General features: G+C 47.1%; 1 long non-coding RNA gene across 1 annotated transcript in view; it reads left to right on the top strand.

Annotated features, from left to right (window-relative positions):
- Positions 1 to 11,172, top strand: part of LOC143924361 (uncharacterized) — a 32,126-nt gene extending 20,954 nt beyond the window's left edge. Inside the window, exon 2 of the long non-coding RNA XR_013261857.1 lies at positions 10,844 to 11,172. This is a non-coding gene — a long non-coding RNA (uncharacterized LOC143924361). The remainder of the gene's footprint in view (positions 1 to 10,843) is intronic.
- Positions 11,173 to 15,172: the final 4,000 nt, after the last annotated feature.

The following is a 15,172-nucleotide window of genomic DNA, read 5'->3' as shown; positions in this document are numbered from 1 at the left end:
AATACAAGATTGGCTTATCCTTATGGAGGCATTGCTGTACCAGATATTGTTGGATACTACACCGCTTGTCATTTAACCAGAGTAATAGATTGGTGTTGACATAGTCAGCTTAAACAATGGGTCATGATAGAATAGGCTACATCTTTAATGCCACTTGTGGCACTTCCCTGGTGTGCAATTAATGTCACCAAAGACCTTAAAACCCACCCTACAATCAGAACAGCTTGGAAGATTTGTTACATAGTTAGTAAGGTTGAATAAAAACACCAGTCCAACCTGAGTGAGTGTCTACAATTGTCCCTATCCCTGTATATTGCACACTCACATCGGTCCCTACCCTCAAGGATCCAACAATACAAGGTCCCCATTCATATACTAGGGCCAATTTGGGACAGAAGCCAATTAACCTACCTGCATGTCTTTGGAGTGTGGGAGGAAACCGGAGTACCTGGAGGAAACCCACGCAGGCACAGGGAGAACATGCAAACTCCAGGCAGGTAGTGTCGTGGTTGGGATTCAAACCAGCGCCCCTTTTTACTGCTAGGTGAGAGTGCTAACCACTACACTACTGTGCCGCCCTACTTTTGTAGAAAGATATTTCCCATGGATGGAATTTCTGAAGGTTTTCCCCATTGTTGCCTATTTTTGGAAATCCTTCTTTCTGACCTGGTTTGATCCCGATTTTCAAAACTCATGATTGACAAAGTACTTAGGCCGCGTACACACGCGGGGACTGTTCGCTCAACTTTGTCCGTCAAACAGTTTCAGCGGACAGTCCGCTCAAAATTAGCATGGACGGACTTGGCCACACACGACGAACGAACAGTCCGCTGAAACCGTGCGCGATGACGTGAACGGCACGTACGACGGGACTAGAAAACGACGTCCTATACACTGCAATGCAAACTTCGGCGTGTAAATCCTTTCTGAGCATGCGCGGAACTTAGTTTGACGAACAAGCCTACACACGAGGGGACTGTTCGCTGAAACAAAGTTTCAGCGGACAGTTTTTCGGAATTTCCGAAAAACTTTGTTCAGCAGACTGTCCGCTGAAACTGTCCGCTGAAAGCCCACACACGAGCGGACTGTCCGCCGAAACACTGTTCAGCGGACAAAGTTGAGCGAACATTCCCTGCGTGTGTACGCGGCCTTAGGGTTCACCAATTAACCATGGGAGATTCTTGGCCTTTGATTAAAGCAATGGATGTTCATCCTCAAATTTTTAGACTCCTGGCAAAAAAAACAGCTTTCTTGATTTATGTCCAAACTCCCTCCAGCATCAAAGTTTAAATGAAACCTCACCTCCTTTGAAAGAGAATGTATGTCTACCACCCCACTTAAACATTCTATTTTGCATATGCCACCTTGTGTCCAATTCTGATACACACCATCCAGCGTGCACTGCACCTCTGCCCTAGAGCCGAATACATCATATGGAGCAGAATTAAACACCTCCCCTCCACTCCACAGGCTCGGCACGGCGGCGCCCCAGCCCAACAGATCATCCATGAAGTGAGTGACTTTTGGAACACAGTTCCATCCATTTGCACTGGCTCTCACATATATATTTTTTGTTTCCCCTTCTTTATGAGAGAGGATTGTTTATAGTCACCAAGTTATCAGGTGCAAGGAACTGTTAGCAGTGCAGTCTTGTCTTTGTTCTTACCACCCCAAAGTCACAACTGAGAGACCCCAGGGGTTTTTATCACCAAGCATCTGTCATTTTTTACGATTGATGGACTTTATGCTTTCCAGATCCTAGGAGGATCAGATGTCTTTGTTTCTTTTTATATTTAATAAATGACTTTTTAAATGTTTTTTTCATATTATACCACGAGTTTCTTTGATGCGCTGTTTTTTGATCGTTTATTTTCTGTATTCATTTCCACCAAGTCCAAAATGGGTTAGCAGCTGCACATGGAGACCAACTACAGGACATCTACTTAACCACTTTCAGACCGGACCATTTTGCTGGTCAATGACCAGAGGTCTTACAATTTGGCACTGCGCTGCTTTAACTGGTAATTGCGCGGTCATGCAATGTTGTACCCAAACAAAATTTGCGTCCTTTTCTTCCCACAAATAGAGCTTTCTTTTGATGGTATTTGATTGCCTCTGCGATTTTTATTTTTTGCGATATAAACGTAAAAAGACCGCAAATTTTGAAAAAAAATGATATTTTCTACTTTTTGTTATTAGAAAAATCAAATAAACTCAATTTTAGTCATACATTTAGGCCAAAATGTATTCAGCCACATGTCTTTGGTAAAAAAAAAGTCAATAACTGTATATTGATTGGTTTGCGCAAAAGTTGTCACATCTACAAACTAAGGTACGTTTTCTGGAATTTACGCAGCTTTTAGTTTACGACTGCCTATCTCATTTCTTGAGGTGCTAAAATGGCAGGGCAGTACAAAACCCCCCCAAATGACCCCATTTTGGAAAGTAGACCCCCTAAGGAAATTGATAAGTGGCATGTTGAGCCCATTGAATATTTTATTTTTTTGCCTCAAGCGATTGAATAATGACAAAAAAAAAATATTTTTTTTTTTTACACAAAGTTGTCACTAAATGATATATTGCTCACACATGCTATGGGCATATGTGAAATGACACCCCAAAATAAATTCTGCTGCTTCTCCTGAGTACGGGGATACCACATATGTGGGATTTTTTGGGAGCCTTCGCTGCGTACGGGGCCCCGAAAGCCAAGAACCGCCTTCAGGTTTTCTAAGGGCGTAAATATTTGACTTCACTCCTCACTACCTATTACAGTTTTGAAGGCCATAAAATGCCAAGATGGCACAAAACCCCCACAAATGACCCCATTTTAGAAAGTAGACACCCCAAGCTATTTGCTGAGAGGCATGTTGAGTCCATGGAATATTTTATATTTTGCCACAAGTTGCGGGAAAATTACAAACTTTTTTTTTTTTTTTTTCACAAAGTTGTCACTAAATGATATATTGCTCACGCATGCCATGGGCATATGTGAAATGACACCCCAAAATAAATTTAGCTGCTTCTCCTGAGCACGGGGATACCACATATGTGGGACTTTTTGGGAGCCTAGCCGCGTACGGGGCCCCGAAAACCAAGCACCGCCTTCAGGCTTTCTAAGGGCGTTACAGTTTTGAAGGCCATAAAATGCCAAGATGGCACAAACCCCCCCCCAAATGACCCCATTTTGGAAAGTAGACACCCCTAAATTTAGGGGTACACTAGTGAGACTAGGTAATAAATGGCGGGTGCCCTGAAACTATAAAAAAATAACTAACCAACCAGCGTCACCTGTAACAGTTATATGGTGATCACTGGTGAAAGGGTTAACTAGGGGGCAATCAGGGGGCTTTATGCGGTAGTATATGGGGGTCCCTGGCGCTATAAAAGCTGCGGCGAACCTAAATACCTACCTGCCTAACTAGCGTCACCTGTGACACTAATACAGCGATCAGAAAAATGATCGCTTATTAGGCTGGGTTCACACTGGAGCGATGCAGGAACGCCACGAGTCCGCGGCGGGTTCCCGCATCGCATGCCTCCCGGCGGCAGTTCACACTGCCCTATGCGAACTGCTGGGAGTGTCAGTGAAATGTTAATGACACCCCCAGATCAGTTCGCATATCGCAGTGCGATCTGCAAACTCGGATCGCATGGTGTGAACACCCATGCTATCCGATTCTGTTGCGGACCAAAAAAAGGGTCCCGTGCGAATTTGCGGCGGGTGCGGCACGAATTCAGCCATACTATCTGTATGGCTGAACTCGAATCGCACAGAGATCGGATGTGATTTGCACTGCAGTGCGGTGCGAATTACATCCGTTCTCATAAACCGCTGCAATGTGAACCCAGCCTTAGTGACACTGGCGACGGGGGGTGATCACGGGGTTAAACCTTTATTGGGGGGGTTAGGGGGGTACATTAGAACTAAAGGGGGCTAACCCTAACTGCCCTAACAGTTATTACAGTCACAAATGACACCAATGCAAAAAAAATAAAAAATGACATTGGTGTCACTGTGACTGGGGGGCAGGGGTAATTGGGGGGGTGATCGGGGGGGTGTGAGTGTGCCTGGCATGTTCTACTGTGTAGTGTCGTGTTGGTGCAACTCACCGATCCTCTCTCCTCGGTGTCGGAACGAAAAATACCGACACGGAGGAGAGATTACATCACTTCCTCTCCTGTGTTTACATTACAGGAGAGGAAGTGATGTCACGGAGCATTTCCATTCGTCGGGAGCGATCGCGAGGGGGTGGCCATGAATGAATGGCCGCCCCCTCATCCCGGATCGCTCCCGAACGAATACCGACCGCCGCAGGCACCGGGGGGGGGGCCCGATCGGGCCCCCCACCCGCGGGAAGGCAGGGACGTACAGGTACGCCCATATGCCTGCCCGTGCCATTCTGTCGACGTACATCGTCGTGCGGCGGTCGGCAAGTGGTTAAATAACGAGTATCCTATTAGATAGATAAGCGTTTTTTATAAAGGGACCATTCATTTGTGCGCCAATTACCTTTTTTGATTGATGTAGCATTCCCGGCATGCCTTTTTTTTAAACTGTTTAAATCCATGGGTTTACTTCCACTTTAAATGACACTAGCATCCCTTCATTTTTATATTTTTTAAAAGCTCTTTTTTATAGTTTATAGTTTTTTGCCGAGATCACAAACAGTCTTTTTTGACGAAATCCCATTTCTGTTCTGTGCCCATTGATGCCAATATTCTTTCCCAGTCTAGGTCCTGGAGAGCAGTCCTCATCCTTGGAAAATTTGCTCTCTTGAAATTAAGTGTTTTTATCTTTCCTGTATGTGATTTTTGCTTACAGCTAACATCAAATGAAATCTTGTTATGGTCACTGCTACCCAGTTGTTCCTTTATCTGAACATTAGTAATATGTTCTGCATGGTTTGAGATTACCAGGTCCAACAGAGCATCATTCCTAGTTGGGGCCTCAATATACTGGACCATAAAATTGTCCTGTAATAGGTTTATGCATTTTTGCCCTTTAACTGTCCCAGCAGTGCCATTACCCCAGTCAATATCTAGGTAGTAAAAATTCCCCATTATTATCACTGTCCCAGCCCTTGCAGGCCTTTCTATCTGTGCAAGGAGCTGAGTCTCCACCTCCTCATTAACATTGGGTGGTCTATAACAAACTCCAATGATCAACTTTGAACTAGCTCTTTCGGGTAACAAGCGCGAATGCGCACCACCAGTGTGAAAAACCCAAAAATGTTCCTCATACTCATTCAAATAGGGGAGGCCGAAATCTGGGGCCCCCTTGTTTTTTATTTTTATTTTTTTTATTATTCTTTTTATTAAAGATTTTTTTACATAGAGAAAAAAAACAATACAAACTTGGAACATAGTAAACATTCAGCACTACAATTTAACAGCAGCTCCCAGACCAAATAAAACAAAACATCAGAGATCCTTGCAGAGAAAGATCATAGCAAGGAAAGAGGTGCACACAATGCATATTCATTATATGCATTACAATATCCCCCCCCTGCTGTACTAGGAAAAATTATAGGTGCCCATCCAGGCTTATACAAGCCTTACTGCCAGGGCTGGAATTACCATTGGGCTTGACTGGGCTCAAGCCCATGGGCCCCGCCCAATAGGGGGCCCAGCCGAGATACATGGCCGAGTGTACTCGGCTCCGCTCACAGTCACGCCCAGTCCCGCCCTATGATGGACATAACACAGGGACTGGGCGTGACTGTGAGCCAAGCCGAGTACACTCGGCTACTCTCGGCTCCACTCAGGACTGCGAGCGGACCCAGAGCCACTGAGAGCCGTTGAGATACACAAGACTCTGTATCTCGGTGGCGCCATTTTTAAACTTCAAGACTGCAATGACAAGGCTGCAAATGACACTGGGGCAAGGCTGCAGATGGACACCGATAAGGCTGAATGATGGGCATTTAAATGTAAGGTTTTTTTTTCCCTTAAAATTCTCTCCTAAACTTGGGGTACGTGTTATACGCCAATAAATACGGTAATGTATAAAAGGTAGGGGCCTAAGTGATTCCACACCTTTTTTAGGGTTGAAAATGTGTTTATTGTCAATTTCACAAATATCACAAGGAACAACATAAAAGTTACAACTTAGTGACAACTGCTAGTAAACATAGGCAATGAGTCAGCCTGATGGCTTTCACCCACAGCTTTACTCCCACTAACAAACAATGGGCGTTATTTACGAAAAGGAAAATCCACTTTGTACTACAAGGGCACTTGAAAGTGCACTTGGAAGTGCAGTCGCTCTAAATCTAATGCCGCGTACACATGACCAGACTTTTCGACAGCAAAGGTCCAACGAAATGAATCCATTGTGTGCTCCTATGGGCTCTCGGGGGGGGAGGGGGTTGTGCCAGGGTCAGATTGACTGGGGCATGATCGGACCAGAGGAGATGGCCTATGGAAGCTTGCAGGGGTGTATCTAGCAGGGATTGTGAGATCAAAAAGTGGTCAAGTCTGCTTTAGGATTCCCCTGATGAAGTCACGTGACCGTGACGAACACGCGTCGGGACGAGAGCTACCGGAAGTGACGCAAATCGAGCTCGATGCTCGTTTATACACTGAAACATCTCTTTTATTGTGAGTACCCTATTATATACTTAAATAAAAATAATTTTGGTCAAAACTACTACACTATGGGGCTTCCTTCCTCCACATCTTTTTAACCCCTTATATACATACCAATTGCTGAGGCACCCCCCACGCTGAATGCTGCTGAGTTATCACTTAAAGGGACCAAAACAGCGCAATAGGCAGGCTACTGACGCCAGGATCTGGGGACACCACAGCAGAACTTCAAAAGACAAAGAGCACCAGGGACCCCGAGGATATACATATTATACGCTGTTACCTTACAGCTGTAAGGTAAGGGGACATCCATACCCTGACCACACAGGACCACGAGGGATATATCCACCATCACCACTACCACCACCAATTATACTGTTTTTTAAATATAGTGCACATGGTATTATTATTTAAACACCAGCACCTCATGCGATTTTCTGATATAATCGCCACTGGTCTTGCACAAGTGTAACGGACATCTTTTTTCACTTTGGCATTTTGCATAGTTTCAATGCTGTTTTTAGGTATTATGCATAGGTCTATATTGGTTTAGAGGGATTTTGCATTTATTCCCTCAGCACTGACACTTTATGTGTTTTATTTTTATTTTATGATTACCACTTTTTGCACAGTTGAATGATCAATTTGCTCACTACTTGATTTATATCGTTTTAATTATTCTTATGGTGTAGAGTAATTTTGCACGGATTATTATCTTTGGCACTGGCACTTTATGCGATTTTGATAGCTACAACAAATCGCACTGGGAATCCCTTATTCCAAATATTTTGATTGTGTGTTTCTTTGGATACTCTTGCATTTATTCTTGAATTTACCTTTGATGCTACAACGTTATAGTGTTTTTAGGATCTCGTACTATCCCCACATTAAAAAAACGCACATTGCTTAAAGCCGCGTACACACGTAGCCGTCTGTCCGACGTACTTAGTCTGGCGGACGTCCGCCAAACTGTCCGTCGGAATTTTCGAACGGGCTACTTGCCCACACACGGCACTTTTTCAGCGGACTAATACGGCGTACTAAGTCCGCCGTACTTTCGAAATGAACGGACTCGCCCACACACGCGGAGGAAAGTCCACTCATTTCGAGCGCGTCTCCAGGTAGGCGGGGCCCGTGAAGGAGACGTCGCTGGCCCCGCCGCCTGGTATGGACTTAAAGGGGAACCGCCAACGCCGAAAAAAATCGGCGCGGGGGTCCCCCCCAAGTCCACGACAGACCCTTGTCTGAGCACGCTACCCGGTCAGCCAGGAAAGGGGGGCGAGCGAGCGCCCCCCCCCCCTCCTTAGCCGTACCAGGCCGCGTGCCCTCAACATGGGGGGGTGCCTTGGGGAAGGGGGGGGCCGCGCGGCCCCCCCCCCACCCCAAAGCACCTTGTCCCCATGTTGATGAGCACAAGGGCCTCTTCCCGACAACCCTGGCCGTTGGTTGTCAGGGTCTGCGGGCGGGGGGCTTATCGGAATCCGGGAGCCCCCTTTAATAAGGGGGCCCCCGGATACCGGCCCCCCACCCTATGTGAATGAGTATGGGGTACAATGTACCCCTACCCATTCACCTGTAAAATAAAAGTACAAAAAAAAACACAACACACGAGATAAAATACTTTATTGCACAGCTCCGGGGGTCTTCCGTCTTCGGGGGTCTTCTCGCCGGACTCCTCCGCTATCTTCTTGTAGCTCTTTTGCTAGCGGAGGAGTCCGGCTTTCTTCCTCGCCGCCGGCCTCTTCTCCCGACTTCGGGGGTCTTGTCCCCCTCTTCGGTTCTTCTGCCGGGCCACCGCGCCTTCTTATAGCTCTTTTACAGGCGGTGGCCCGGTCTTCTGTCGCCGCTGCCACCTTCCGTTCTTCTTCTTCTTCTTCTTCTTCTTCTTCTTCTTCTTCTTCTTCTTCTTCTCCTTCTTCTCCTGGAGATGTTGACTCGACGCTCTCTCCGGCCACAATGCCAGGGACGCGCTGCGCGGCCACTTATATAGGGACAAGGGGCGGTGTCACATGGCTTTATGTCACATGGGTTGGTCACATGGGTTGATGTCACATGGTGACCCCGCCCCCTTACGATGTCACAGTCCCCATGTGACATCAACCCATGTGACCAATGTATAATAAACCTCCCCCTCCCTTTTTATGTGTATGTATGTGTATATTTTTTATATATATATATATATATATGTGTGTGTGTATTTTTTCTGTGTATGTATGTATATGTGTGTGTGTGTGTGTGTGTGTGTGTGTGTGTGTGTGTGTGTGTGTGTATATATATATATATATATATATATATATATATATATATATATATATATATTCTATTTTTTATTATTCATTTTAGATATTTTTTTATTTTTTATATATTTCTCTTATATTATAATACATTTTTTTAATAATTTTTTCAAATTAATTTTTTTTAGATATTTTTTTATTCCATATATATGTGTGTGTGTGTGTGTGTGTGTGTGTGTGTGTGTATATGTATATATATATATATATATATATATATATATATATATATATATAATTTATTTATATATATATATATATACACACACACACACACACACACACACAGAAAAAATACACACATATATTATATATATATATATATATATATATATATATATATATATATATATATATATTTATATATATATATATATTTATTTATTTTTTTTCTCAAAAATCTGTCCCAAAAGTCTATGTTCCATGTAGTCCTTTCTTGTCTGTGTGTAATTTTTGTCGGTCTCTTTTCTATGTGCACAAGGATGTTGTGTTTGTATTCCACCTTTCACGTGTAATATAATGCAATTTGTTAGTCCACATAACCCCGCCCCTTGATTCCCCGGGAGTCACTCAGCTCAGTGAACCATCAATGGAGCGGTACTATGATTTCATTGGCCCGCCCGCTCTGCTCCTTCCTCTACTTTACCATTTCCAAGATGGAGGGATGCTATGCCTGACGAAGGAGCACGCATGCTCCGAACGCGTGCACGCAACTAGCATCATCACAACGCAAATCCACAGACCGACGATCTCTGCATCGCTTTGCCGACCTGAGCCTGGGACACTGCAATCCACCAGCGCCGCTAGACGGGACCACATAGCGCGAGAACCCCCACTGGAGTCTCTGTCCCCTACCAGACTGTCCATTCGGGTGTTCCTAATCATGATGTGCCTGTTTTTATACAACACAGAGTGAGTGTATCTCTACTGTAACAAATAAAACGTGTGTCATATTACTGCACTTAGGTTGGCGCTGCGTGTCTCTACTTTTGTATATATTAATTGCTATGGTCTTCCTCCTGCATCACCATGCAGATTGTTGCTCCTCCTTTGCTCAACTTCCACAGACTACTACTTCCAGGCATTCCCCATCCATTACCATGTAAGGGATGAGGACATCACTCTTGACCGTGTAAGGGTGATGTTCCCATAACTCCTCTCCTCCTGCACAAATCTTATATTGAAATAAAGTAATGTCACATCTTCTTCTGAAAGCTAGAAGGATCCACTCTGAACAAATCCTTTAAGCTAGTTCTGATTGCTCACAGCTACTACGCCAGAGGCCTGCAGCACCTCTCCCCTCGCTTAGTAGTTTAAAAGCACATGTTGGATAATGGACTACTGTTCCCAGCCAGCCCAGCTTGCAAATCCTGTGCCCTCCGGCTACATCGATTTGACACATATCCGCACAGTCTCTCCTCTGATCGGGGACCCTCCATCATTGACCGTGTAATGATGAAGACTTTGCTGATGACCGTGTAAATACAAAGTTCCCTCACAGACTTCCTGACCTCACAACTACAGCACAAGCGGCCACACCCACTGCTACTCTGGCCACTTCCAGCCCCCAGATCAGAACAGACAGGCCTAGCTTGCAGCATAGGCCTGTCGAAATTTGCCTGTACTGACAGTTTCCTAGTAAAAACCTATTGGTAGAAGGCAGTACATTCACCCCACCAAAGTCACAGCTGTCCTCAGCTGTAGAAAACCAAATGCCTCCTGGGCCCAGGAGTAAAGGCACCCCATATAATTTGGTTGGATGGGGAAAGGGGAAAGATTTGGACAGGGGTTTTGTTTAAACGTACAAAAATAGAATATATACACTCTGATCGAATATTTATATTGCACATTTTATACACATCCCAACTACAGGTCCCTGTGTCAGGGCTGGCTTAGCCCTTCCTCCTCTGGGCTGGCCACTCAGCTGTCGGCTAATTGCCAGCTCTCTTCTCTTTCCACAGTTACCAGCTGTTCCCGATGATGCTCGTCTGACCTGCCTATTTAAAGCCTTCCAGCTCACTCTTTCCTTTGCCTTTGCATTGGTCACATCACTAGGAACCATCTCCTGCTGTTTGTTTCAAGACTGGCTTGCTGACATCCCTCCTGGCTTCTACCCTTCTTGCAGTTGCTCTCCTTGGATCCCTGACGTCTGGACTGGCTGATTACCCGGTCTGGTTTATGAACTTTGGACTGGCTGACTACCCGATCTGGCTACTGGGCTATGCTTGACTACGCTTTTTCCTATTTACCTTTTTATTTTTTATTAATAAACAAGTGTGATTTGATTGTACTTCTGTCTCTGTCTGTTTCATGGTTCCTGACACCCTGCAGCTAAATACATACAAGTGGAGGTAGAGCACCGCTCCCTTAGGAGGAATACTCTGTCTACCACAGGTCTTCATCTGTTCCCGCGGTGGAGATGGACAGCCGTCACATCCCTGGCATTCCTAAAAGAAGACATAACACACAACCTATCTACACACTATCTATACAACTAGTTCACCAGGCAGAGGGGGTTACAATCCTCCATGTGGTGAAAGAAACACAGTTTTCAAATTTTACAGTGGGTGGCATGTTGTTCTCTGTTTCACTGTCACTCCTGTAAGAGGGACAAGGGAGGGAATACCGCGCTCTAATAAAAAAATAAACTAAAATAAAGCAGCAACTAATATACTGAGATACACACATAGAGCATAGAAAGAGGAAGATAGCTGCGCTAACAAAAAAAATAGAATATTAATAAACCAGTGTTGAATAATGAATAAATAAATGTGTGAACACACATGTGACTAAAAGTAAACTAAGAATGAACTAGTAGTGAAAATCCCAAGACATAAAATATGTTTTAAAAATGTAATTTCTTATGTCCATTCGTGAGCCCCCCTCAGAACCTCATCATTGGTTTAGTGGCTATAATTTGCTCCTGTGTCTGATGCCCTTTGAGCTGTTTGCCCTGGATTTTGTAGGACAGGCCCTGGCTGGGTGTTTAGCCACAAGCTTTTGTTGCTTGCTTTTTGGTAACTTTTGGCACTCATCGGTGGTGGAAGATTCACACGATCAGACTATCCGGCAGACAAACCGCCGTAAAGTCCGCCAGACTTTCCGAACGAGCAGACCTGCCCACACACGTGACTTTTCCGGCGGATTAAGTCCGGCGGATTATCCGCCGTACTTTTGAAATGAACAGACTTGCCCACACACACGGAGGAAAGTCCGTTCATTTTGAGGGTGGCTCCAGGTAGCCGGGACCAGCAAAGGAAGCGTCGCTGGCCCCGTCACCTGGTATGGAGTTAAAGGGGAAGCCCTACGCCGAAAAAACGGCGCGGGTCCCCCCTAGGTCCATATCAGACCCTTATCCGAGCATGCAACCCGGCCGGTCAGGAAAGGGGGTGGCAACGAGCGAGCCCCCCCTCCTGAGCCATACCAGGCCACGTGCCCTCAACATGGGGGGGTGCTTTGGGGAAGGGGGGCCGCGCACCCCCCCCCCCACCCCAAAGCACCTTGTCCCCATGTTGATGAGGACAAGGGCCTCTTCCCGACAACCCTGGCCGTTGGTTGTCAGGGTCTGCGGGCGGGGGGCTTATCGGAACCCAGGAGTCCCCTTTAATAAGGGGGCCCCCCGGATACTGGCCCCCCACCCTATGTGAATGAGTATGGGGTACAGCATCCTCTGGGACTGTGACATCATACTGGGAGGGACATCATCCGGCGATGTCCCTATATAAGTGGCCGCACGCCGCGTGCCTGTCATTGTGGCCAGAGACAGTGGCGAAGCAACAGCTCAAGAAGAGAAGACAGTGGCAGCGGCGACAGAAGACCGGGCCACCGCTTGTAAAAGAGCTAGAAGAAGGCACGGAGGCCCGGCAAGAAGAACCGAAGAGGGGGACAAGACCCCCGAAGAGGGGGACAAGACTCCCGAAGTCGGAAGAAGAGGGCGGCGGTGACGAAGAAGAAAGCCGGGCTCCTCCACTAGTGAAAGAGCTAGCAAAAGAGCAGAAGATAGCGGAGGAGTCCGGCAAGAAGACCCCCAAAGATGGAAGAAGACCCCCAGAGCTGTGCAATAAACAACTTTAACCCTTGTGTGTTGTGTTTTTTTTTTTTTTTTTTTCACAGGTGAATGGGTAGGGGTAGATTGTATCCAGGGGCCCCCTTATTAAAGTGATCTCCCGGATTCCGATAAGCCCCCGCCCGCAGACCCCGACAACCAATGGCCAGGGTTGTCGGGAAGAGGCCCTTGTCCTCATCAACATGGGGACAAGGTGCTTTGGGGTGGGGGGGCCGCGCGGCCCCCTTCCCCAAAGCACTCCCCCCATGTTGAGGGCACGCGGCCTGGTACGGCTCAGGAGGGGGGGGGGCGCTCGCTCGTCCCCACCTCCTTTCCTGACCGGCTGGGTTGCGTGCTAGGATAAGGGTCTGATATGGACCTGGGGGGGGACCCCACGCCGTTTTTTTGGCGTAGGGCTTCCCCTTTAACTCCATACCAGGTGACGGGGCCAGCGGCGCTTCCTTCACTGGTCCCGGCTACCTGGAGCTGCACTCAAAATGAGTGGACTTTTCTCCATGCGGGAAAAGTCCGGTCATTTCAAAAGTACGACGGACTAGCACATACACGGCAGTATTTTGGTGAAAAACTACTTTCTTAGTCCGCCGGACTTTTGGGTAAAAAAAGTCAGCCGGAGCCCACACACACACGGGCGGATTTTTCCACCAGATTGTTTGATCGTGTGTACGCGGCATTAGTCATACTTTCATTGTTATGACTTTTCAACTTACGTCTTGGAATTTTTCAATACTAGTTCATTCTTAGTTTAATTTTAGTCACATTTGTGTTTATACCCCTGCAAGAGGGATCTAACGGGACCTCCTGCTGAGTACAGTCCAAACGGACTTGCCAATGACCAATAAAACTTTCTGATCGCTCTTGGTTGGAGGGGCCCCTCCTGAAAGTTTAGGTAGCAAAAAGGTTTGGCAGGGACAGTGCACCCTAGTGTCCATGATCACCTGTCCTCCTACCAGGAACCCTGGGTGGCTGGCAAAAAATTGTCATTAGAGAAAACCACACAGGCCCTGCCTTGTCCTTGCAGTCCTGGTAGCCGGTTCCATGTGGGCTGCACATCACAGCAGTCCTCCCTACTAAAATCGATTATCCGGCAATCTCCTCCTGCTAGCCCCTTCTCCTCTGACTGAGACTGAATGGCTCCTGGTAGGCCGACCTGCCTTTACAACCAGGACTCTGTCTTTGTGAATTGCACGGCCCAAGCGCCATTCCTGCTTGATGTCCTTGAACCAGGTCCAGGCATCACTCTGATACTCTGAGTGGCTCGGGGACATGCAAGAAGTCCCAAACCATGTCATTCTCCCACTGTCCCCGTGAGTCCTCTATGACGTCCATGGTCTGGGCTGGGACATAGGGGTAATCTAAGCCCCACTCCAAGGCGACCCTCCTTTGTACCTCCCGCTGGAAATGTGAGAGTCGGGGTAACTAAGTTTTCCCGTTCCCGGCAGGACGCAGGCATCTGGGGCCTTGATGACCCATTGCCTGTATGTGGGTGCCCTGGTCTGGGTAGTGGATGGCTGATTGGTGGAGATTCTGCTGGCTTGCACTGGGGTCCATGCTGGGGACTGTGGTTCCTCCAATGCATCGGATGGGGTATCAACGGATGGGGAATCTCTGGTCTCCCACTTCTCACTGGAGCCTTCCTTGGGAGAAGACCAGGAAAACAGCTTCTCTAGTGACCCAAACCTCTCCAACACTCTGGGTGAACCCCAGTCTATGACACAGCCCTCGCTCACCTCACCTCACCTCATCCAGCTCACCTGAAGGTTTTCCCTTCTGCAGCATGGGCTCCCACCTGATGGGCACAGCAAGGGTCTTACTTGGAGCCGGCTCTTCAGGGATATCAACCGGAGGCCGCACACTGACTCTTGCAGCCTCCGGGCCCCTGGCCAGGCCACTGCTCTCCACAGCAGTCTCTTTCTACCATATGTCCCACAACTCTGATGTGGACATACCTAATGGTCGCTCTCTTCCATCGCTGGCAGGTGATCCTTGGCCCTCTCTGGCCTTCTGATTGTCCTGTGGTTGCAGCATGCATAGTCCTGTGAGTGGATGTATGTTATAATACCTTGACTCCTGCTGCATGGGTAGGTGGCACCTGGGGCACAGCAGGCATAACCGCTTTACTTCTCCAATCACCCCCAAAGGGAGTCCACCACAGAGCTCCAATCGAATTGGCAGTGTTGACTAGCACCCAGTCCTGCTCAGGTAGTCGCTGCACAGCGGGCATCCT

Source organism: Lithobates pipiens, unplaced genomic scaffold (genome assembly GCF_037356315.1).
Source record: "Lithobates pipiens isolate NorthernLeopardFrog02 unplaced genomic scaffold, aLitPip1_a1.2 Scaffold_22, whole genome shotgun sequence".
Taxonomy (NCBI): Eukaryota; Metazoa; Chordata; class Amphibia; order Anura; family Ranidae; genus Lithobates; species Lithobates pipiens.
Note: the sequence above shows the minus strand (reverse complement) of the source record. Positions and strands in the feature narration are given on the sequence as shown.